We start from the raw sequence: 23,954 nt of genomic DNA on the forward strand, positions 1-23,954 counted from the left end.
CCTTGATGTTTGCAATGTCCAAGGTTTCTGATCCATGGAGTGCGCGCCAGCAGCGCCAGTTGGCAGCCATTTTTGAGTTTACCACGGGCATTCAGCACGTGGCTGGTAAGTCCAATCATGTGGCTGACTGTTTGTCCCGTGCGCTGGTTTCTCCCGTCTTTGTCGGCATAGACTACTCTGCCATGGCTGCCGATCAGAGCGGTGACCCAGACATCCTCGCGCTTAAATCCACGCAGACGGGCCTCATACTGAAAGACATACCCGTACAGGACGGCGGCCCTCTCCTGGTCTGTGACGTTTCCACCGGCCGCCCTTGCCCAGTAATTCCTGTTTCATGGCGTCGTCAAGTTTTTGACTCGGTACATGCTCTCTCTCATCCGGGCATCCGGGCCTCTGTTAAACTGGTCAGCTCTAAGTTTGTTTGGCCGGGCCTTCGCAAATCGGTGAAGGAATGGGCGGCGGCGTGCATTCCATGCCAGCGTGCAAAGGTTCATAAACACACCAAGGCACCCCTGGAGCAGTTCTTCATACCCGGCAAACGTTTCGATCATGTCCATGTTGATCTGGTCGGTCCTCTGCCGCAATCACAAGGTTTTACACACCTTTTGACTATTGTTGACTGCACCACCCGGTGGCTGGAGGCGGTCCCCCTGGTGGACCGCAGCAGTGGTGGCCAAGGCGTTTTTGTCAACCTGGGTCTTGCGTTTCGGCACCCCCCGCGTACATTACCTCAGACAGAGGCCCCCAGTTCGTTTCTGAGCTTTGGTTGGCTATGGCTGGTGGACTGAGGGCCAAGGTCCACCGCGCAACCACATACAACCCGCAAGCGATGCGTGAACGGTTCCACAGGTCACTTAAGGCTGCTTTTCGCGCTTCCTTAAAGGATGGCTCCACTCACACCCAAGTTGAAGGGAAGTGCTGGGGTGGAGATTTTGGCGCTTTCTGTATGTGAAGTTCTGCTGAGTCAGCTAATAAAGTTGGAGTGAGACACTGAGACATCTGTCGTTTTTACATACCTCCACAGAGCGACATTTGCACCATGATCACAGTAATGATAAGGAGTAACTGGCCTGTGGATTTTTATGTGTGCGATATTTTTTCAATTATTTTCTTGTTGTTGAGGAATTATTTCCATGTCATCACCCAAAGCAACACTAGGTTGCAGCATGTAAAAAAAAAAAATCAATAGTAATAACGATTAATCTGCCCATCAGATTTAATTGCACACTAACTGAAGTGGCTAGTTTTGTGCCAAAGGGATTGACAGCATTTAAACTACTGTAAATGGCTTTGCAAACATACTTGTCATGAATGAAGTCACCAGTCAAGATATTTTAAGTGACCAAGAAGAACTGGATTGATATAATGCATCACGGGAATTAGACATAATAAAAACAGCAACATTTAATCACTATCTGATCACCATTCCTAAAATGAATGAATGGTCATGCTTGTTCAGTGAGAAATAAAAATTAGGTTAAATAAGTGTAATAATGTTCAGTAAGTGTAATAAAGTCCAGCTCCTCTGTGATTTCAAACTCACTCCAACATACAACATACAAAGACCTGGAGAGGGGCACATTCTCAGGTCATATTAGTTTCAGAGACTAAACTGAACTTAGCATCAGAGAATAGTTTAAAGGTTTTGGAGGATTTTGTGGGAAATTACTTGACTGCTCGATCCCTGGATGTGTGAACCTTTGTAGAAACTCCTTGTTCCTTTTGCAGCTTTGCTAGTAAAGGTTCAGATGTGCGTTCCGACTGAGTCCGTCAAGTTCTTGTATTTCTCTGCGTCTTTACACTCGTACAGGTGATTCAAACTGTAATCCTTAAACTCAGCAACCAACCTACCTACTACTCTTTTTATTGTGAAGCGGGCCGGTCTGGGACACTGCCACCATACTAGTGGGTTAATACATAACCTGCAGACAAAGGTCAGAAAAAGATTACATAAAATGCTGCTCTTGTTTTTTCTCTTATGATAATATTCCTCTTATATCTGAAGATTTCCCAATCTTCTGACTTTTTAAATTACTGACATCACATCAGCCATATCAGTTAAAAATTCTATTTGATCCTATTTAACTTAATGGGACTTAACCTAATGTTTTTATGCAATAGATACAAGCACCTGCATAGATTATGACTAGTCTGATGGTTAGATGAAATAAAAGAGGGCATGTGCTTGAATTCTTAGTTTTATGATCTGCTTTATAACCCTAAAGTTGCAGCTGAAAGAGACAATGTTTCTCACTTGTTACTTTTACTTTGTGGACAGTAACCTCTGTATATCAGGTAAGATGGATTTTAACCTTTTTTTATGGGCACAATGAGTACAAAATGCTTTTAATGATTTAAACACTTTGCTCTTTTCTCTGTTCGAGGTTGTGCCTTCTCATTATTATTCCCTTCGATCCTGAAAGTTATATGTAAGTGTTTGATACAAAGATACACTGTTCAAATTATATATTGCTAATGAAAACTACCTTTTTGCTTCAGTCTGCAGCACTGTTAAGAAAAGATAATTGAACTCTGTGAGAGTAAAGAGTAGGTAGCTGCTCTCTGGCGTTGAAGAAACAGAATTAAAATCACTTCCTTAAGTTAGACTTTCAGGTCAAATGTTGAGTATGAAGCAGGTGGTTGATGAACCAAAAATAAACCGAACTGGCACTCTACCGCATGTTATTTGTGCCACACTGTAAATAATAAAAATGATTATATAATGGTGATTATATGGTTTAACACCCAAAACTGTTGGTAGCAACAGCTACTTAAAGTAAAGTTTGTTGAATATTCGTTCTTGTGCACTTTATGAGAACAGGTAAAAAGATGTTTATCTTCACACTGTAACTGGGAAAACAGATCAGTATTACATGTGAATATTTAATGTCTTTGAGAAACTGTTGATCTAGATGTTTTTTCTTCTTTCTCCTCCTGCATGCCCACAAAGCTTATTAAGCTAATTAAGACTACAAAGCTATGGAGAACATCACAAGTCTTATCAGTGATTGGTCCTATGGACAAGACACAGCATCCAACAATACTGTGGGTGTTGTGGGAAATCCTGACTTGGGTGCAGGAATTCTACTCGGTTACACCCTCCTCGGAGTTGCCACCTATATCTGGGCCTTCTGGTATCAACGTGATGGACTTGTTCTTCTTAAAAGAAGCTGGTGGATGCCCTACTCATGCCACCAATTTAGCTCCAGAGGTGTTCACAACATCCACGGACCTCTTATCTCTGTGATTTCCATGGATATTCTAAACGTAATCACAGCAATAATCTTGGGAGGTCAGATGGCTACTTCTGCCTGCAACTTGAAATATACCTGTGTCTACACCGTTCTGATATGTTTTATTTCGCGATGGTTCGGAGTGATTTTCCATCTCCTAACTGCCTATTTTTCGCTTGTTTACCTCTGCAACCCACAACAGGAAACTAAAATACGCTGTACCTTTGCAATTATTTACTTAATCATGTGTGCTCTGATCCCATTTTATACTTTCTTCATCCAGTGGGCAGCATACATGATGGCAATTTTTACTTTTGGATTGGTTCTGGGTATCGCTGCAAAATTTAGAGTGCCACCTGAATTACCTTCTGCTGCCACAGAGAAGGACCTGATTGGGATTCTTGCAATGTGCACTTTCTTAGTTGTTTTCTTACCCAGTTTTATTCTTGAATGCTTAATTTACAGCACTGACAACAGGAAGGTGACAGACGAGTACGATGCAATTTACGTGAATGTTTTGTTTTTCACAAACTGTCACCTGATTATGAATGGACTTCTGTGTTGCTTAATCCTGAAGTTGTCAGCTGCTGAAGAAGAACAACAACAGCAGTGGGAGCTGCAACTACAACAGTAACAAGTGTAGCAGGAGCAGCAACACCAGGATTTTGAAGGTCAATGGTTTGCTGTTTTTGCAAATGTAATTAGTAATTGGCTCGCAACTCTTAACTCATATATCTTTGCTATTCAGGCTTTAACTATCTATGTCTGTGGACATTGTTTTCTTTCTTCTTTAAACTTATTTGACATTATTTGTTAAATAGGAGGCAAGGGCTTAAGCAAAGGTTGATTTGTATCAGTATTTTGTAGATGGCTGTACTTCCTGTCTTATTCATCTTAACATGAATGTAATAAAGATGAAATCAGAAATGGTCATCACCATTGTAATCTCTCTGACATTATTTGATTTTAAATACTGTTTTAAAATAAATAACATAACATTAAATAGCATTTAAATCCATGTTTTTGGGATCATTTTCTGTTGTAACACCCAACTGTCTCCAAGTTTTAGCCATCTATCTGTGAATTTGAGGTGAAGCTTAAGAATTTGTAGATAGGCCTCTTTCATTATTCCATCTGATGTATCAGCAATTGCAATGGCAGCAAAACAACCACAGAGCATGATACTACCACCACCATGCTTAACAGTTGGTTCAATTTTCTTAGGTTGGAAAGCATCAACTTTACTCCAAACACAGCTCTTGTCACTGTGGCAAAATAGCTGAATCATTAATCTGATTCAACTTCATGGGAATTAAGTGAATGCTCTTTCAGGAGTCAATGCAAGCACCTTAACAGGTTACAATACTAAGAGGAACTAAAAAAGGGCATATGCTTAAAGTTTTACAAGTATTACAATCTACTTTATAGATCTAACTAACTCTAAAAGGCAATGATTATCAGTTGTAATCACCTTGGGTAGGGGTGGGTTTAAAAAAATCTATTTCTAATAGATTTTAGTTTGAATAATGTGATCAAAACTGAATCCAATCTGGACCTTGTGAACCAGAATCAAATGAGTTATAGAAATCAATGACGATACCCACCCCTAATCTTGGGGACAAATCATTAGCAGCCCTTGGAAATAAGTTTTCAGTGTTTTTCTTTTGATTTCATGCCTGAATTCCAGACATTGAATCCTCAATGTTTACATGAAAGTCAGCCACTGCTGCTTCTATTAAAACATTTAAAATGCTTGCAGTGAGTTTGATGACAATGCACAAAACCAAATGCAAGTATTTTTGTTTCTCATGTACTTTACGTGAGCAAAAAGATGTTTATCCTCACACTGTGAATAGGAAAACAGATCGTATATGGCTACTTTAGTAGACGTTCTTGTACCTTTTAAACAGGCATTGATACAGTGCTTGCTGAAACACCTTGGCCTGGATGTCTCGTTGTTGTCTACCTCAGACCTCTCTCAAAGCTTCTTTTGTTACTAAACTTTTGGAAAAAAGTAGTGGCCTCACAACTGCAATGTTTTTTTTTAAACATTTTACAACTACACCACCAACAACATTAGGGTTTTGAATGTGCAAGATTTGATGCTTCTGGAAAAGTAAATAATGCCTTCTTATTCTTTCAGCTGCTCCGTTTGCCACACAGATCAGCTGCCTCCATCTCACTCTATCCAAAGCATTCTCTTCTGTCACACTAACTAACTACATTCCTTTCTTCACATAGAAGTACGCTCCTGAGTCTCATTACAACCCCTACACTTAATGGACTACACAGCCACCAGAGGGTGTGGTTATATTAGGCATCTGAATAAGTTACTAATGCAGTGCTTTCAAGAAGATCATTAACCCAGGACATAACTTCAGTCATTGTGCAAACCACTTCTAAGCCATATAAGCCATAAGAAACAGTTCAATGTTGCCAGTAAAATGGATAATATTAAACCAGGACTCAGCTCCCTTAATCTCAGCAACAGACACACTGTCCAAGATTTGATGTTTTTGATATTTGATATTGCCTATAGCGGGCAAATTGTCTCACAGTTCTCATCTCATTGGCCTTTGCTGTCCATTCATCAAGTATCTGTGGACGTTGAGATCAATTTCCTTTTGGGTGAGGGCTTGGCTAAAGTTTGATTTGCAGCATTGTTAGATTTATTTCTAGGCATTTATACCTTCATTGTTATATAGGACAGTAAGGCAGACCGGCAAGGAGAAAGACAACATCAAACCACTGGGGCAGAATGGTGATATACTGGTCATCTACTCAGCCTGGTGAGCTACTGACACCTGGTCCAATAGAGTGAATGGGAAATAAAGATAGAGACATAAATAAGTATACGTCATTCAGTTTTTCCTATTTCAACCAACATATTCTTTGATAAACTCCCAATTAGTGAATGACTTTTAAGTTTTTTTTCAGTTTTGTGGAAATTCACAATACAACTTTGAAAACATAGACTTCTAAGTATTTATTTACTGGAGTTAGAGGCAAAGGTGTGCACTTAGATTGTGGAAAGCAGGTTGGTGTATTTAACGTGTATTGTATTTCAGTTCAGAATTTCCATTACGTGAGATGCAGAGAAATATGGGACCAGACATGCGCTAGCAAAGCTGCACAAGTAACAGGGAGTTTTTACCAAGCTTTACACATTCAGGAATAGAGCAGTCAAGACCAGCTTTGTGATTTTCCACAAAAGCCCAAGAAACAGTAACCCATTTTCTGATTTTATCAAAATCTAGTTTATCGAAGAGTGTTTGGTGGACTCTCCTGTGGCATTATGCCCGAAGGGAAAAAAGACGCACTCTCTAAGTGACCTATAACAAGATGGTTTCAGGACCTTGAGGAAAATATCGAGGTTCAGCTGAAAAACCAAGAAAGCAATTTATATATTTTTTCTCTTTGGCCCTGGTTGAAAGCTGTAATGTCCACAACACAGCCCAGTTACTCATCAATTTTCCTCTAAATCTTGAATGAGTAAGTAAAAGGGATCCAAATCTCTTTTGGCTGTATCGGCCCTTTAAGTTAGAGCACCATCAAAATTGACCGAAATAAGAACATAGCATAATGTTGGAACATAGTAGCAAGCAGTATTGTAATCCAACACAATATTATTGTTACTTCCAGTCCAGTTTAAGGTCTTTTTGGTTCATACAATTCAAGCAGTGAACACAAAGTCCACAATCATACAGCAATGAAGCAGTAATCTTTTTATGGATTATAAAAAAAGTAAATCCAGATGCTTCAGTGCCCTTTGACTCTATGAGTGAGTCTATCCAGCAATTGTTTCATGTGTGTGCACGTACTCCTCAGTGACTACACAATAGACTACGTAAAAGATTCCTGTAGCACAATGATGCCACCCACTGGTTAATGAAGTGAAGTTGTTCTATTGAAACCAGACTGAGAGGAGTACGAGACTCTAGAACTGAGGACACGAAATGTCCATTGGTTAATGACTTGTGTGTTACAAAATATCAACCAACAAGCATATCCTAAAAATTGTTTATCCACATCAGGAAACTGCATACTAAGATCAGAGGATGGGAACTAAGGGTTGTTGTCCCAAAGACTTTATTATAATGACATTATTATATACAGTCTGAAAGTATTTCTGATTGGTAGTCACTGGAAAGAATGCAGGTTTAGAGAACTACTGTCTCTCTTCAGACCTTGAATCTATGTCCATCTTACATATTGACAGAGATCCATATGCAGGTGCTCTGAAAATAACATCAGCTTTGCCTCATGCCATACAGCAAAAACAGTACACTCAAGTCACAATATTAATAAATATGTTCATATCCAGTTAAATGATGGCAAATCTGTGCTTTCAGTAAGACAAAGCCCTTAAAAACATCAAAAAACATCAAAAACATGATGCTATAAAGCCTGACTGCTCAGGCTCCATCTGAAGCTCTGAATTTCAACAGGTAACAAACTGATGATGGGATATGGATGAATTTAGAAATGGAGAAATGGATGAATTTATGGGAAATGAATCATGCTATAAATGGATGCTTTTTCAGAGGCTGCTGTACTATTAACACGGTAAAAACAAACAAACAAACTGTGTGGTAAGCTAAGGTTTTTGCTTTTAATGGGGAATAATGGAAATGAATGCTTTTTATGCACTAGATGCAAGCACCTGTGTGGGTTTTATGATAAGAGGGAAACAAAAAAACACGTCATATGCTGAATCCTTGAGTTTACAAGGTACTTTATTACCCTAAATATGCAATTCAAACACTGAGGATTTGCCATTGAGTAGTTTGCTCCTAGAGACAGGTGATTGCTACCCTCTACAGATCAGGTAATATTCATCTTTTTCTTTTGTTTTCACCCCTAATTTTCTATATTTTATGACTAGCACATTAAAATATAAATAGGTGTTCTCAAATTATGGGATACAGAAGAAGAAAACATTTAAATCTCTTATTGTTTTTTCCTGTTTGACCAGAGGTTGTATAATCTTTCCCATTCGTTGTTAAAAGGGTTCAGTCCAAAAATGTAGCTGTTTGAGGTCTATTTTCCTGATGAAAAGTTTAAAGGAAACAAACTTGTCCCCAACCAACTAGCTCCTGTAGTTTGTGAGGGAGTTTTCTTTGGTTGCTTCTTTGTTTTTCACTGTATGCAGCACCAGCAACATGATAACTAAAGCTTTGTTAGGTTAGGTAGCTAACACTGAGGGAAATTACTATGATTTGCTTCCTTAATTTTCTTTAACTTTCAGATAGGCATTGGCTGTAACTGATATTTATTGCATTACAAAGTAGATTTTAATTGTAAAAATATAAAGTAGTAATTTAAATTGTAAAAATAAATAGACAGAAAAAAAGAGGGTTTACAAGAAATCAAGATGTTGACTTTCTTTGACATAATTCAGAACAAGACAGGCTGTGACTTAAACAGTGATTGATATTATTTGTATTGTCAGAGAGAGTCATTCTGCAGTCGTGGTTAAAAGAAAGTGCACCCTCCCCTCCTCACTTGTAAGGTTTAACATCAGGTCATCTTGTCCAAGAGTTTCAGGTTTCTAGTGTTTTGTTTCCTAGTTTAGGTTTCCTGTTTATGTCCTTGTTTCAGTTTGGTTTTCTCGTTCTTGGATTATTCACCAAACAGCCTTAGTAAATGACTCACCTTCTGTTAACTCCCGTCTCCATGCATTTGGGTCCTCCCTCTGCTCCTCATGAGCTGCTGCTGCAGATATTAACAAAGAGACTGGACACTAAATGTGGACAAGCAAAGAAAACCTGTACTCTTCTTAGGAAAACTCTATTATGCTTTGTGTAAACCACTGCCAGCAGCTGTTTACGGGTAAAGGTGGTTGAATATATTTTAAAAATCCTGTACTTTTCTCATTATACTGTAAATATTACATCAGAGCAATATTATAAATTATAAAGTCTGTCTCGATGGACTCCTGTGCTGCTTAATTCTGAAACTGTTTGCTGAAGAAGGTGTAGTAGAAGACGAACCACAGCAATGGGAATTACAACAAGAAGAGCAGCAGCAACCACCAACAACAGGCTTAAATTATTCAAGTAACACAATTGCAGTTACTGCATAACAGGAATCAAGTCTCTGCACCATGAAGTTTGCTATGATTCATCATCACAAGGTCACAGTGACTGATTCACAATTTTGGACTGATCTACCTTTAATATTTGTGAACAGTAAAACCAGCTTCATATCATTTGATTTGATTTTCTTTGTTGAAGATGGACTTTTGTAAAAGCTAATTTTTAGCTCTTTTTAGTGGATTATCTTATATATGGATGGAGTACAGATAAAATAAGACATGACAATCATTACACTCTTACTGTGATCTAAAAAAAAAAAAAAAATAAATCTATTCCAACATGAACAACAAGAAATGTGTAACTGTACCAGTACTAATAAAATGGCCTATATATGTAACTCATTTTTATTTCACCTTGGAAGGAAAGAAAAGACAAAGAGTAGCCAGACTGAATGCACCATTTGAGCCACAATATCTGGATAAAACAAATCATAATTCTTCATGAAGGGTTTCCTGCGTCTACCCTAAAATTTCCAACACATACATGCATATAAAGTGGGTAAAGTGCATGGCTTCAGCACCACCACAAGTTTGTGTGCACACACAGAGACACACCCTCCATCTTGACCTCAGTCTGTGCACTAAAGTTGCACAATAGTCTGTTTTTCTCACTTTTTGCTGAACAGGGAAAATCCATAAAAGAAGGTCATCTCATGCTCATCTAAGTGACAGATACATGCAGGCATAGTGCAACCTCTTTGCAAGATTTAGAACACTTGTACAAGATGGTAAATGGCCTGTATTTGTATAGCGCTTTACTAGTCCCTATGGACCCCAAAAGTGCTTCACACATCCAGTCATTCGCCCATTCACACACAGGTGACGGCAAGCTACATTGTAGCCACAGCCACCCTGGGGCGCACTGACAGAGGCGAGGCTGCCGGACGCTGGCGCCACCGGGCCCTCTGACCGCCACCAGTAGGCAACGGGTGAAGTGTCTTGCCCAAGGACACAACGACCGAGACTGTCCAAGCCGGGGCTCGAACCGGCAACCTTCCCATTACAAGGTGAACTCCCAACTCTTGAGCCACGATCGCCCCGATAAAAAAACACAGAGGTATCTCTATACTACTATATACTGTATACTATACTAATATGCTTTGGCTACTATACTTACATACTACATGAACTTGAGTAACATGGTCATAAGCTGTATGACAACTTATTGCACATCCATAATGTCATTAAAACAGAGTGCAGTGATTTTTAAATCTCTTAAAGACTATGTTTTAAATAAATATAGAAACCCAAAAGCAGTATTTTGAAAAACGAATTGTTGCAAATACCTTTAAATTATTCACGTGTGAACACTTTTCCCAGAATATTCAGTGACTGATTGTGTGTGAGTGTTTTTATTTTATTGATGCATGGAAAAGTACAAAGAAAACCCAACAACAAAAACTAGTTACTAAATACTTTTTTTTGTTTGATAGAGGAAAAATAAAGTGTTGAAGTACTCTGGTGGTTTGACCCTACAGCGTTAACAGGTCAGCATTCCATAAAATGTTTCTCTAGTTTTTTTCTCTTAACCCTTTAAAGCCAAGCGTATCATATTTGATACGTGTGTTTCTGTGAGTTTTTGACACTTCTACATGATCAGTGTGACTTTTTTTTTTTTTACCTCAAAAAATGATATAAATTGCATGGCACATGTTTAATGACTACATTGGAAAAATGTGGCTAATGTAGCAAATGTGATACAAATTAAAACTCAGATGCAGATTGAAATTGAATCCAAGATGGCGTGGCCACGTCCAGACGCCTTCCTGACCGCTCCGCTCCGACTATCCACTTTTCTTGTTTTTTACTTATTTTTTGCTCTGGTTTACATCCCAAAATCCTCTAGTCTTATAGTATACGACAGCGGATCACTTGTAAACATCGGTGACAAGGTTGCACATCTAATCTTGGACACTTTTAAACCCGACCCTTCCTGGCCGTCAGAGATTCTACGCGGTGCGGAGAACAACAAAGGACGGGCCGCTCATCCGAGGCGCAGAACAAAGAAGCGCCGGGGGAACCGCGCTGGCATTAGGAACAGACTGAGACAGCAGGCGCATCGCGCACCACTGCCCAGTATCCTACTGGCCAACGTACAATCCATGGAGAACAAGCTCGATGACCTAAGAGCAAGGGTCACCTTCCAACGTGACATGAGGGACTGCAACATTCTGTGCTTCACGGAGACATGGCTGACCCCCACCGTGCCGGACCGTGCCGTAACTCCGTTGGATTCATTCTTTGTGCTCCGCGCGGACAGAACGGCAGAGTCGAACAAAACCAAAGGTGGAGGAGTGTGTTTCATGGTAAACAGAAAGTGGTGTGATGCCAGGAGCATTTCTACTCTCTCCAGCGGCTGCTCGCCACATCTGGAGTTCCTGAGCATTAAGTGCCGCCCTTTCTATCTGCCCCGTGAGTTCACCTCGGTCATCGCCACGGTGGTCTACATCCCACCCCAAGCGGACACAGGTATGGCTTTGTCCGAATTACATGATGTGCTGAGCTTGCTTCAAAACAAGGACCCGGGCGCAGCCCTCATTGTAGCAGGAGACTTTAATAAAGCGAACCTCAGACAAGTCATGCCAAACTTTTACCAGCATGTCTCGTGTCCAACGAGAGGGGATCGAATTTTGGATCACTGCTACACGCCATACAAGCAGGGCTACAAAGCTGTCTCACACCCGGCTTTTGGAAAGTCTGACCACAACGCCATCTTCCTCATTCCCCAGTATAAACAAAACATACGGAGGGAAGACGTAACCACGAGGGAGGTAAAACGGTGGACTGCCCAATCAGAAGCTACGCTACAGGACGCACTCAACGACGTCGACTGGGACATGTTCAGAGCATGCGCAGTCGACATCAACGAGTTTACGGAGGTAGCAGTATGCTTCGTCAATATGCTAGCGGAGGAGATTATCCCCACTGCGAGAGTCACCACATTCCCAAACCAGAAACCGTGGATGGACAGATCGATCCGCACTGCAGTAAACGCCAGGACCGCCTCCTACAACGCGGGTCTCGCCACTGGCGATATGAGCGCCTACAAAGCGGCCTCATACGGCGTGCGGCGCACGGTGAGAGATGCCAAACGCCGGTACCGGGAGCGTGTGGAGTCCCGCTTCCACCAAGGCGACACACGGAGTATGTGGCACGGACTACGCACCATTACGGACTACAAAGCCAGGGACACTGCGCCGATCAACGCCGACTCTGCATTCACCAACAAGCTGAATCAGTTCTACGCCCGTTTCGAGGTTAGCCAGGCGGCTAATGCTATCTACCGCCTGAATACCGAGGACAGTGACGTCATCAGCGAGAGACCGGTGACCAGCATCGCGGAGCATGACGTCCGAGCGGCATTGAGGAGAGTGAACACAAGGAAAGCGGCGGGGCCAGACGGCATCACCGGCCGTCTGCTGCACTGCTGTGCTGACCAGCTAGCAGGTGTGTTCACTTACATCTTCAACGAGTCCCTGGCGAAGTCTGTGGTCCCCACATGCTTCAAAAGATCCACCATTATCCCTGTGCCCAAGAACAGCAAACCCTCATCCCTGAACGATTACCGGCCAGTTGCACTGACCTCGGTAGTAATGAAGGTGTTTGAGAGGCTGCTGAAGAACATCATCTCCTCCTCCATCCCAGACACCACAGATCCGCTGCAGTTCGCCTACCGATCCAACAGATCCACAGAGGATGCCATCGCCCACGTCCTGCACACCACCCTCAGCCACGTGGACAAGAAACAGGGTAACTATGTGCGAATGCTGTTTGTTGATTACAGTTCAGCGTTTAACACAATAGTGCCCTGCAGACTGTTCACAAAGCTCAGGGATCTGGGACTTAACAGCCGTCTATGTGCATGGGTGTTGGACTTCCTCACTGGCAGAACTCAGGTGGTGAGGGTGGGTAGATGCGTCTCTAACAGCATCACCATCAACACAGGAGCACCTTGGGGATGTGTCCTCTCGCCACTGCTCTACTCCCTCTACACTTCAGACTGTGTGGCCACCCATGGCTCCAACACCATTGTGAAGTTTTCTGACGACACAGTGGTGTTGGGTGCCATCTCCAACAACGATGAGGCGGCCTACATGGATGAAGTGAAGAATCTGGCATCATGGTGCCAGGACAACCACCTCCAGCTGAACGTCGGCAAGACCAAGGAGCTGGTGGTGGACTTCAGAAGGGGTCAGCACAGAGACTACAAGCCCATTATCATCAATGGAGCTCCAGTGGAGAGGGTGCAGTCCTTCAAGTATCTTGGTGTCCACATCTCCTCAGACCTGACATGGGCTGCCCACATTCAGGTCCAGACCAAAAAGGCTAGGCAGCGCCTGTATCACCTACGACAACTGAGGAAGTTCAGGGTCTCTCCAAAGATCCTCAGGATTTTCTATACAGGCGCTGTGGAGAGCATCCTCACACAGAACATGACATCGTGGTTTGGGAACAGCTGTGTGAAGGACCAAAAAGCTCTCCAGAGAGTGATCCGTACAGCAGAACGCTGCTGCAGGATTGCTCTCCCCCCGCTTCAGGACACCTACACCAGGAGATGCCGGACTAGAGCAGCGGAGATACTGAAGGACCCGTCCCATCCTGGCAACAAACTGTTCCAACTTCTGCAATCTGGTAGAAGGTTCCGCATCATCCGGGCAAGGACAGAGAGACTCAAGAGGAGCTTCTATCCCCAAGCCATCCGGGCCCTAAACACACACACACCCGCCCTCTCACATCATCTATAATTGACTGAGACAGGACTCTCTTCCAGACACTCTAAACCAAGGCACAATGTACATTCCAAATTCCTTTAATTTCAAATATGTTTATATTGTCTATTCTGTAAAATAGTCAGATGTCTATTCATATTAATGTACAGAATTCACCTGCTTGCTGCTACTACTGCACATTCACCCAATGTATATACGTTTTATATATGTATATAATGTTCTTCCTCTACACCCCCCCCATTTTTGCACATGTCGAGGAGCGTGTCAGGCTACATTTCACTGTGTTATACTTGTATAACTATGCATGTGACAAATAAAGAACCTTGAACCTTGAACCTTGAAATTTGAAATTTGATATATTTTTTATATATTTTGTCTGAATGTTCAACAGACACTCCATAATCAAAAAGGTTTTCTGGCAGTTATTTCATGGTTCAGGTTTTAAAGGGTAAAACATTCACAGATATTCCCCCCTTTTTTCCCCATAAATTTAAATCATCCACATCACAATTTTAATCTCTATTTTATCCGACTCATCCTCAGAGCAGAAAATACCAGGGTGGGCTCTGCCATGCACTCATCAGAATATTCATGCCCCCAAAAGCTGCCTTTTAATGTAATCACATTAAATTGACTTGATTTGTATACTTTTAGATTATACAAAACACGTTTTCCTTAATGTTCCTGATTATTTGAATAACGAAACCTTTGGTTTCATGCTTCAGTTGCATTTCTCTCTAAATGATTGTGTCAAGTTTATAGAGGGCAAAGAATCCTGTTTTGAGTGTTTCTGATAATAACAGTAAAGATAACGAGACATGGGCTTGAATAATGAGTTTTACAACATACTTTACTACTATAAATATGCAACTCACAGCAGTTAGTAGTTTTCTCCTGGGCACAACTCACCAGCATAGACTGTCTGTCAGGTAAGATTAGATATTTTTTCATTTCACCCCCAAAGTCTTGTTATATATGATCTAACTGATACTAATAGTTTTGTAGTATTGTATTCTTTCTGAAAAGGGGTTGGTTCAGTGTTTATTTTTTCACATGTTTATTTTTTAAAAACATGTTCAAAGTTTATGTATTTAAAGAAAAGCTTAAAGGGAAGCAAACCTATCTCCACTCCACAACCATCGTGTAAAACTTTGTTGTTCTCTATGTATTTAATATTTGTTTCTGAGGTGGTCAGCACTTTAGGACTCCTCTACTCTGATTATTTTTTAAATATGAACAAATGTGGGTTTCTAGGAAATTCTATTAAATCTTCATTTCCTGGCAAAAAATCTAAACATTTAGATTGAAACCAAAAAAATTGCATAGTTAAATCTGGTCTTGAGCTATGGTTGAATTTTTATTTTTCTGACAACTTTTAACTTTTACTCTCTGTATTTTAAGGCAAATATCTGTACTTTGTATCACTTACATTTTCAAAACAGTCTTGTTACTGACTATGTTCCATGAAAATACTACAGTAGTTAATTTGCAATACTGTGGTGAAGTGTTGGACTGTTGCAGAGCATTTTATTTTAAGTTGATGATGACGACTGTGATGCTTCACAGTATCACATCTTGAGAAATTGGAGTCTAAACTTATTTCTGAGCGATTCTTTTCCCTATGCTCCACACATTTTTCAGTTTTTTTCGGTCGAGTAAAAGTCACACAGCTACAACATAGGTTATAACCTTTAAAGCAAATCTCTTTTTTTTCTGCTTGTGTTCTACATAATACACATGAATTCATTAAAAATTTGAATTTGGCTTGAAATAAAGCTGTGTTTGCCTGTGTATTCATTCGATTTTATTATACTTCAACGTTTGGTTACCTTTTCACAAAAATAGGCCATAGAAAAGTCTTGCAAAGAGCTACTGCACAGTTCTGATTTAAAAAAACATATATGACTTATCGCATTGTAAACAGTGTCTTCTTTGAAACAAATAAGGTCAGAACAGCAAAATATTCAATTGAAAATATGTTGTTTTTCTCTCTCCTTCAGCAGGTTCACAAAGCTGGTTAAGACCACCACATCATGGAGAACATCACACATGTGATGAGCAAATCACCCTATGGCCCAAAAATGGAATTCAGCACAAAAAACTGGGGTGTTGTGGTAAACACCAACTTGGCTGGAGGAATTCTCCTGTCCACCTCTCTGCTGGGCCTGGCTACCTATATCGGTGCCTTCTGGGACCAAAGAGGTGCACTCAGTCTTTTTAAGAGAAGCTTCATCACGTCCTTCTCGTGTGACCATGGGAACCTCAAAGGTGTTCAGAACACCCATGTCTCTCTTTTTGCTCTGATTTTCATCGATGTTCTAAATGTCATCGGAGCAATGACCTTAGGAAGTCACCTGGTTGCAGCTACCTGTCCTGGAAACACATGTTTGTACACCGAAAACCTGTGGATGTTTTCAAGACGGTATTTAGTGATGATACATCTCCTGACTGCCCTCATTTCAATCCTTTACCTCTGCCACCCACACCTGGGTTCCAAACTACGTTGTGTTTTCTCTGTGGTGTCTTTATTGATTTGTGTTTTATACTATAGTTCTGTGCTCTACACCATTGAAGTACTATACATGCAAGAAGTTCTCACCTGCGGACTGGCTTTGGCCATAACTGCAAAATCTAAACTCACAGGGAGGAAAAAAGACAAGCTACGAATTGTAACTGTTGCGTTGTTCACCTTCTTAGTTGTCTACTTTCCGGTTTTTGTTCTTGATTACCTGATCTATAGTCGGACCATCTCTGGGCTGCCAAGAGAAGACTATTTTGTAATTTATGTAAATGTGTATTATTTCACAAACTTTCAAGTCTTTCTCGATGGACTCTTGTGTTATTCAATTTTGAAGATGTCTGCCACAGAAGAAGAACAACAACCACAACAATGGGAGCTACAAGAACAAGGGCTGCAGCAACCGCCACAACAATCACAGCAACAATTACCACAACCACGACAACCATGGCAGCAACAACCACCACTACAACAATCGCAGCAACAATCACCGCAACTACCACGACCATGGCAGCAACAACCACCACTACAACAATCGCAGCAACAATCACCACAACCATGGCAGCAACAACCACCACCACAGCAATGGCAGCAGCAGCAACAACAGGGCTTAATTTATCCAAGGGTTCATGTTAATACAAATGCAATTACTGCATATAACAGGCAAAACTGGAATTAAGTCTCTGTGCTATGAAGTTTGACTCGATCATAACTCTGAAATCAGCTACATGTAGTATTTGTTTCCCAAGTATTTGCAACTGTGGACACTAAAATCACTTTAAAAAAATGACTAGATGGGTGAGGGCCTAGTTAAAGGTTGATAGCACTATTATTCAGATGGCTGTACTTTATGTTCTATTAATTTAAATTAAAATTGGATGAAAGGAATTTTAAATCAGAGATTAAGATGATTATTGTACCTCTACTGTGATTTTAAAGCCAATGTATAACACAGAAGAATAAGTACACACAGAATGCACTATAAATGTGATTATGTGACAAATTACAGCAACTACACAAACACTGTAATAAAAAATATCCTTTTTAATTAAAGTTGTTTCTTTTTTTTAACACTGTTATGCCTGGTGGTGACAGATCAACTTCTCAAAAAAACAAACAAACAACAAAAGTAAACCCCCACCACACATAACAACAGCTTATACAACAATGTGGGGGAGAAAGGGAGTGTTAGGTTGTGCCAAAGAGACAAAACGAGAACCTAGCTGAGCTTTACTCTAAGAGGGAAACAGCAAAGAAAGACGATCCTAATCCTCATCTCACAAAATAAGCTCAAAACATTACATGGGTGGCACCAACCTACTTAGCTAGTGTTTTTTTTAACAGAAAACATGTGTGAAAATGTACAGGTTCCCCCAGAGTTACCCAGCCCTCTTACTACCACCACAAACCTCTCACAAACAAATTGAATGCTGCAGGGCAGCTCAACACATGTGCCAAACGATCCTTAGCAAGGAGGACGAGAAAGCCACCTCTAACCACAGGCGAGTTTCCTTTTATGAGCCTCTCCTTATTCCTGGTTGGTCCATTCAAAGCCTCCTTCCTCCAGTTAGCTTTAGATTCAAAAATAGGCAACAGGCTGCAGTCTTCGTACCCAGGGAGATGGCAAGCAAAATGAGAGGGAAGAAAACAGACAGCCTGGAGACACATTACAAACACATTTTCTCTTTTTTGTAAAACATCATCCAAATCTCCACAACAGATTTTAATGTGTAAAAACTAATACAAATTATGAATCTGTGCACTTAAGTTACATATTACAAACACAGTTTCAAAACATATAAGCTTCAGTTGTGAATGGTACAGTAAGCCATGTTTACAATGACAGTTAACTGTTTTTGAAAAGTCTTCCTGAATCCATGAAATGATTTCCATGATAGAGTTTTTCCTGTTTTTAATCCAGTGCCGCCTGAGGGCCCAAAGATCCTACGCATCCAATACTGGGTTTTAGCCTTGTCCATTGCGCACAGAGATTTCTCTGAATCTTATCCAATCCAATCCTAATACCACACACACACACACACACACACACACACACACACACACACACACACACACAAATACCCAAGCTTTCAGGTTGAAAAAGAAAGACCAAAATATGTTTTAAGTTGTACTTTTTACCTCATTCCACAGTTCCTATGGCAGAGAAAGGTTGACCCCTTGTTATTATGTTCGGTCTCTAGAATATGGAGCAGCTGGTCAGCAGACCAGTGCCATTGAAGCAACATACTGCATAAAGCGCATTGATGCCCTTTGTGATCTGGACAGGTGTTCAACCAATTAAGGGATTTAAAAATATACAATAATATCTTGAAATCAATCCTAAAACACATAGGAAGCCAAGGAATGTCTTCAGTTTTGTTCTTAATAAAAATAAAAGTTTTAAAAAATTACTATCCAGGTTTTGATGTTACAAAAAACATTCTAATAAAGCTTTTAATGTTTTATAAAATGTTTAGTATAAATTATAAACATCATTATATTTTCTGTTACTGGAGGGGGGTTGCTTCACATGGAATTATATCTATGAAAACACCTCAGTCTATGCACTAAAGATGTCCTATAATCTTTTTCATGACTTTTTTCTTAACAGCAAAAATCCTTTTTTTTTTGAATTACGTGGCATGTTTTGACAAAAACATACTGTGAATACTTTTGCAGCAGTCTGTTTCACACGCTGTAAATAAATGGTTTATAAGCAATAGAAGAACACACCCCAATAAGAGACGTGCTTGACTAATTGTTTTTACGACATAATTACATCCATATATATGCAGCTCAGTGTGGCAGTGTTTGTCACTTGGTGAATTTTACCCCAGAGACAGGAGATCACTTCGTAAATAAGGTAAGATTAAATTATGTCTTTTTACTCTCAAATTCTCATGTTGTATATGTAAAAATTAAAAGACTAAATGATTTTTACATGTTCTCTGATTCTCTGACAGAACAAAATGTTTTAAATGTTTTTTTTTGTTGTTTTTCCTGTTTGTTGAGCAGAGGGTATATATTTCTTCCTGTTGATCAGTGGTGGAGCGGGGGGGTGGGGGGTGGCTTACTGGGCTTAAGCCCGGGTTATTTTTTCAGAAGCCCGGGGTCTTTTGGAGTGTAATTTTTTCATAGTTAGATGCCTGGCTGACAACTGTATAAAACAAAAACTACACACAATATTCGAAGCACATAGTGCACACTGTGGGAATTTACGACTGTGTGTAAATCCCCCCTAATATTGGTATGATCCGAGCTCAGGCACTAAGCGGGGCGGGGCAGCTGCTGCCTGCGAGTGCGCTGTTAGAGAAACGCAGCCAGGCAGACAGAGGAGAACTGAAGTTTGACCAGGTACCAAAGCAAATCATTCGTACTGTACAAATAATGTAAATATGACGGTGTATCATGAAAGATTGATGTCAAACTGATCACTTGACCCATATTACGTTACTTGCTCTTCGAGTGAATCAACAAATGGCGAAATGAAAAGCCGAACAACAACAATGCTGTTTCTTTAGAGAGTCTTAGCTTACATGTGTGTTTATTTCATATTTTCAGTTGTTACCCTCCACGGCTAAATGAATCGGTTTCAGTAATGCACTGATATACAAGAATGGACATAAGGAGCTTCTTTCAAAGAAAAAACTCTGGTAGTATTTTATATATTATGCTTTGTATGTTGTTCAGTATATTTCTATGCAAAACAAGAGGAACTTCAATACACAGCAGTATATTCACAGTTTAAACCAGATATTTACATACACTTTATGGAAAACACAAGAACATTTTTTTACTGTACAACATCAATTTAGAGTAAACTTGTTTTGTTTTGGTTAAATAAATATTGAAATATCTTTTGAATTAGTTAAATGTCAGAATAAAAACAGAGAGCTGTCTATTTTTTATCACTTTCATCAAATTTAGGAGTACATATACACTAAGTTTATTGTTAATTAATAAGAAAACTCCAGATGATTCCATTCTGAGCTGAAGAAGCTTCTGATTGGTTAGTAGAGTCCATGTGAGTAAATTGGTGGCACACCTGTGGATGCATATAAGGCAAAACACAGAGCCTGTTTCTTTAACATGGGAAAATCAAGAGATGTCAACCAAAACACCTGGAAAAGAACTGTGGAGCTCCATAAGTGTGGCTCAATTTTGAATACAATTTTGTGCCATTTGCAATTAAGAAATACAGATAGTTTCTCTCTTTACTCTTAAAGTTAACAAATATGTTTTTTATATTTATCAATCTAAAAAAAATAAACATTTAGTCTGATTTGATGTTACAATTAAAAAAGTGTTTTTATCTGAAGAGTGTGTAAATATCTGGTTTCAACTGTATATTTGATGATTGTCAGCACAAAGAGGGAGAGAGAGGAACAGAGAGGGAGATGGAGAATGAGGACAGAACAGAGATGGAACAAGAGCAGGTGAGACACACATGTTAGTCAAATGGTTGTTTACCAAAAGTATCACCGTATCATAGGTACTCATGTATCTCGTACCTAGTGTTTCTTTTTAGGTTTACTATTTTTCAAATTCTACATTTATTAAGTTATGCAGGCTTGTTTGCACAACAAGGCTAAATAATTATATAAACTTTTCTCAATCTAAATAGTGTTCTTTGGTAGAATTAAAAAATAAGTGTAGTGCAGGTCTTTGATGATTTTTAGTGCTACTATCATCTAGTTCTGATTCTGGTTCTGTCTTGGTTAAGTCCTCAGTAGTCCTGATTTTGAACTGTTGTAGTCCTGTTTTAATTCCGGATCAGTTCTTGGTCTGGTTGAATTGGGGTTTAGTCCCTGTGTCTTGATACAGCCCCGACTTTGTTCTGCCTTGCTGCTTAATTCAAAACTTAGTTTAAGGTGTCCTGCATATGTGATATATTTTTTTCCTATATGAAGTCATTCTTTTTTGAACAAAACTCAAAACAGAGCCTATTAATCTTTCAGTCATTTCTACACCCCCCCCCCCCCCCAAAAAAAAAACAAAAAACCCACATGCATACTACCCTTTAGGGCTAAGCCCCGGGTGTTTCGAATGTCTGGCTCCGCCTCTGCTGTTGATTATTGTAGAAAAGTGTAAATTCCAGCCTTTAATTTTCAAATGTCTGCCTTAACAATGAGAGCTTATGTCAGGGCTCTGTGTGCAGGCGGATGGAGAGGAGGATCCAAATGCGAGACTCTGAGACTGAATTGAAACTGAGAACCTTAGCTTTATTGCTGGTGATAAACGAAAACATGAACTGAACGATGACACTGAGAACAGAACACACAGGCATAATTCTGAGGGTACGACACGACACTGAGCACAGGAAAACACAGGGCTAATATACACAGGGTGGTAATCAGGGAATGGGCAACAGAAGGGAGACACAGCTAGGAGAAATTGGACTAACGAGACAGGGGGAGCAAAGCTGCACACACTAACAGAAGACATAGACTTTCACAATAAAACAGGAAATAAGACACAAAGACGCAGACTAAGAAACACGGACTTAACACGGGCAGAACTAAAAATAAACCAGAATAAGCTGGAACATAGAACATCATCATCATCATCATCACAAGCACTAAGAGAATAAGAAAACAATCCAACACACCAAAGTAACTTGAAATGCAGATTCATCATAAAACCCAACAAAGCACCAGAGAAACATAAAGAACAATCCATCATTCAAAAATAAATCAAAACATAACAACTCAAAATACTGGGTCAAACTGACCCAGAACCGTGACAGCTTAAGAGAAACAAGAAAGAGTTCAGTCAGTTAGCACATTTTAAGCCCCTGTGCCCTTTATGTGAACAGGCAGCAACATGTTTCTCATTACACTATAAATTTTACAACAATTATACATGAAAATGTATAATGTATAATAATGTAATTTGCAGGGCAAAATACTAATACAGATATTGGTCTTCTCTCTCCTCCAGCAGGTTCACAAAGCTGGTTAAGATCACCACTTCATGGAGAACATCACAGATGTGATCAGCAAATCGCCCTATGGCCCAAAATTGGCAATTGGCACAAAAAATTGGGGTGTTGTGGTAAACACTAACTTGGCTGCAGGAATTCTCCTGTCCACCTCTCTGCTGGGCCTGGTTACCTACATCGGTGCCTTCTGGTTCCAACGAGGTGCACTAAGCCTCCTTAAAAATAGCTTCATCATGTCCTTTTCATGTGAGCACATGAACCTCAGAGGTGCTCAGAACACCCACATCTCTCTTCTCGTTCTGCTTTTCATCGATGTTCTAAATGTCATCGAAGCAATGACCTTCGGAAGTCAACTGGCTGCAGCTACCTGTTCTGGAAAACCATGTTTGTACACCAAACAACTGTGGATGGAATCAAGACGGTATTTAGTGATGATACATCTCCTGACTGCCCTCATATCACTCCTATACCTGTATCGCCCACACCTGGGAGCCACACTACGCTGTGTTTTCTCTGTGGTGTCTTTACTGATTTGTGTTTTACACTACAGTTCTGTGCTCTACACCATTGAGGCAGATTACCTACTAGAAATCCTCATCTGTGGATTGGCTGTGGCCATTGTTTCAACAGCTATTTTAAGCTTTGCTGCCACAGGGGGAAAAATAGTAAAGATAGGCATCACATTTATCTCAATGGTCACGTTCTTTGCTGTCTACTTCCCCAGTTTTGTTCTTAGGTACCTAGTCTACAGCAGGCCCACCTCTGGGCAGCCAGGAGCTGACTATAATACAATTTATGAAAATGTTTATTATTTCACAAATTTTAACGTCTTTCTCGATGGACTCCTGTGTTGCTTAATCCTGAAATTTTCTGATGGAGAAAAAGAAGATGAACTACAGCAACTGGAACTACAACCACCATGGCGGCAGCAGCAGCCACGACCACTTCAACATGGTTTAGACTATCCAAGGGTTCATGTTAATACAAATGCAGTTAACCCTTATAACAGGCAAAGCTGGAATTAAGTCTCTGCATCATGAAGGTTGACGTGATTTATCATCAATAATAACCATGACCTGATCACAGTTCTGACCTTTGATATTTGTCTTTCAGTTGTTTAGAACTGTGGACATTTTTTAAAAAAATGATTTGATTTTGATGAATGAAAATGGGATTTGCTACAGGTTGATTTGTAACAGTTTTTAGTAGATGGTTGTACTTCCTAAAAGTGCATGTAATAAGGATGAAATCAAAGATGAAGATCAGAATCACATTGTCACTGTGATATAAATCATAACCAGTATAAAACATTGAGTATAAAAAGAGCAAGAAGAAATATGTAAACATCTCTATATTCACATAGTGGTCTATAAATTAAATGGATGTTGTGAGAAATATCAGTGATTATGTACACATTGTAATATAAATAATATTG

This window comes from Perissodus microlepis, chromosome 3, assembly GCF_051167445.1.
Source record: "Perissodus microlepis isolate ML-2025 ecotype Zambia chromosome 3, ASM5116744v1, whole genome shotgun sequence".
Lineage (NCBI taxonomy): Eukaryota > Metazoa > Chordata > Actinopteri > Cichliformes > Cichlidae > Perissodus > Perissodus microlepis.